We start from the raw sequence: 3,361 nt of genomic DNA, 5'->3' as shown, positions 1-3,361 counted from the left end.
TCCCTCAGCTTCTCCTCTAGAATTCACATCTTTGTGTTTAGAGCTTGCCCTTGGACTGATTTGAACTATCCTCTCCAATCCCCAGTTATTTAGGTTAAATCCCTCTTGATCAGACTTGTCATGCTACTGCCAAAGATATTCTTCTCAGTGTTTATGAGGTGTAACCATCTATAGCCAGTAGTCTTCTGTCTAAGAAGTGAAGAACATGGTTCCTGTAGCCAAACCAGGGACATAGACAAGGGGGGGTCCTTGGGGTCCGCCCCCTCTTCCGTTAGATGCAATGAATGGTGTGTGCTGCTGTGCCGCCGCACCCAAGCCCCATTATAATGGTGGCACTTAGTCTGGACCCCCCCCCCCACTTCCCAAAATCCTGGCTACGTCCCTGGCCAAACCATCTATACCATCTACATCACCAGTCATTCACTTTTAGTATTTTCTGGTCTCTGTCTAGGCCACTCTTTTTCACTGTCTGAACTGATGACAGTGCCTCAAAACCCTTCAGCTTTTACCCAGTGTTTCATAGTCAGAGGTGATTCGCTCAATATATTTGCTACAGGAAATGTTCGTGTAACACTTGGGTACTTGAAGCAAACACAATGGCCATGGATCACTAGGTAAAAGGTGTGGCAGTGCAAATTATGGCCATTATACACACACACACACACACACACACACACACTACAGTACAGTACTTGTTAAAAAGAAAAATGGCTTCAAAAGGATTTTCAGGGCTTTTCTAGCAACACAACAAGTTTTCAACCTGAGGAGTGTGCAGCCCAAAACATTATTTTTCTAATTGCTGCAATTTTCATATTTTGAAATTAGATGTTTCCTTTTTGCACTATGACCAGAGGAGTTGAGTAGGTGCTCTGCAGATTTTATAAAGATGCTAGGAAGTTTTTGAAGCTGAGGCATAGTACAGACCTTCCAAAAAGGGAGGCCTGCCAGTGCCTGTTTTTCCTCCGCAGGGAAGCAGGGCTTTTTTACCCCACGGCGGCAGTGTAACGAGTGTACCACTGGTGCACTCAGTACATAAGCACCATGCAGCACTGTGCAGATGCCGTGTGGTGTTTACATAACAATGGCAGCACCCATGTATACAGGGCAGCGCCACTGCTACGCCTGAATCATTTGCGAGGGTTGCAAGGCGTGTGGCCCCGAGACAACCCTAGCATGTGACAAGGGCGTCACAAAGGCCTGAGTTCTGATCATTATACCTGTAGATACCATCTCATTATGTATGCCATGGAGACAGATCAGGAATGCCCTATATATATTTCTATGCATTCCAACTCACATGATCCCCCACTATTGACTATGGTGTTTTGGACTGATGGAGGTACCATCTGATGGGAGTTGTAACAACATCTAAGGACCCACATATTCCCCATACCTGTAAAACAAGGAAGAAAAGTGGGGCATGTGCTTTGCCATGTGATCTAAATCAGTGCCAACATCACTGATGACTCAGAACTAGATTACATTTAACTTTAAATATTTAGCATGAAGAGAATTTCTTACTTACCTCCTAGTAGATGTACAAACTCTAATTCAGGTTGGATCACCATGCATAGATAGAGAAAAAAAATAAAACCCTTCCTAGTCACTTCTTCAATTGAACACCCTCCCACCAGCATGGAGACTATCCCTCTTGTTACCAGTGGAGGGGAGGCAAATTTAGGAAATGAAATTGCTTGAAGATACATTTGGCACTTCCCCTATGCAAGTAGAGTGATCTTGGTCCATTTTTTAGGTTCAGCAGAGCTTTCATGCATCTTACATTTTGATGTACTGTATAGTTTATCCTTCAAACCAGAAACTTCCTGAACTATGTACATACATACTTTTTGGACTGAATACTTGGGGCTTTCCCCCCAGGATGCTCCATGGATCAAAATATGCACAATCCAACTCATCCACAAATAAGAATTAAAGGGAGGGTGGATGAATAGATAGATTAAAGTACTTCTATCCTGCCCTATATAAGAAGATCTTGGCTTGGAAGTCAATAGAAACAGCTTGAGGACAATGTTAAGAAAATTCAAAGAGCTCAAAACAATTCACATAAACAAATAAAATCATTCAATAGCCCAAAGACAGGATATAATCAGCAACCCTGAAAACATTTTGTGAACACACAAGTTTTGACTTGGTGCTGAAACACATCTGCAGATACAACTTTTACCAAGTAATGCATAACATAGGAGTTTATTGCATGGCCCCTAAAACGGGCCCAGTGCGTTCTAAATGTGAACGTGCGTGGGCGCGCACAGAACGGGATGGGGCCAAGAACCTCATTTTATCACACACTGGAATGCCGCCTTTGCTGTCGGACGTTCCAGTTGTGTCCCTGTTCCATTCCAGAGGGCGCCATTTCTGGGAACTGTTTCTAAGTGTCCCCAGAAATGGCGTGCTCTAGAACGGAACGAGGAATGCAACTGGAACGGCTGGCGGCAAAAGCAGCATTCCAGTGTGCGATAAAATGGGGTTCTTGCGCACACCTTCACGTTTAGAACGCACTGGGCCTGTTTTAGGGGCTGTGCGATAAACTTCATAGTTTGGTGTATGTGTTTCTCTGTATACATCTGTATACATGTTCTGTATAGAAGCAGTGTGCTGGAATACAATTTGGGAGATCAAGGTTCAAGTCCCCACTGAACCATCAAACTATGTGATTTTGGGCCAGCACTGTCTCTCAGCTGGAACTACTTCACAGGGTAGTTGTGAGCAAAAGATGTGCAGGAAGAAAGCCATGTATGCTGCACAATGTATAAATGTAAGGAAAGATGGAATATAAACTTAACTACACACACATAAACACACACATATAATGGAACTGTAATACATGACAATTTTTGTGCCCTAGAGATCATAGGCATTATTCTGTTGCAGTATAATGGCATCAACGTCTGCTCTTTGAAACCAGTAATTTCCATATCCATTATTACAGAGACAAGAAAGAATATCAGATTTTTACAGCATATTTAAACAAGGGTTTGATAAACAGCAAGTTTTTCCACAAATAATTCTGCTACCAAATTAAGTGCATTCATTTAAACAATATATTTAATCTGCACAGTTTATCCTCAGGTAGTGAGTTCATGAGGGGAAGAGCTTAAGCCTTTTTAGTTTAAACTTTTGTGTGAAAAGAGCAAAAGGCCAGCAGGAAAAATGAGTTTTGATTTGTTTCTTTAATAGGTTCATGATGACCTGCTTTTTATCAGGACAGCATACAGCACTGGTAAGGGACTTGGACTTCTCTATAAACAGTCACCATAGGTTTTTGTGCAGATAATTCTAAGTATTTCACCAAACATCATAATAATTCCTTGCAATGATATCACTATTAGGCCAACCAAAA

The 3,361-nt window shown here is 42.0% G+C and overlaps 1 protein-coding gene across 1 annotated transcript in view; it reads right to left on the bottom strand.

Moving 5' to 3' along the window:
- GDAP1L1 (ganglioside induced differentiation associated protein 1 like 1) overlaps positions 1–3,361 on the bottom strand; it is a 434,104-nt gene that overhangs the window by 363,418 nt on the left and 67,325 nt on the right. The window lies entirely within an intron of this gene.

Source organism: Sceloporus undulatus, chromosome 4 (assembly GCF_019175285.1).
Source record: "Sceloporus undulatus isolate JIND9_A2432 ecotype Alabama chromosome 4, SceUnd_v1.1, whole genome shotgun sequence".
Lineage (NCBI taxonomy): Eukaryota > Metazoa > Chordata > Lepidosauria > Squamata > Phrynosomatidae > Sceloporus > Sceloporus undulatus.
Note: the sequence above shows the minus strand (reverse complement) of the source record. Positions and strands in the feature narration are given on the sequence as shown.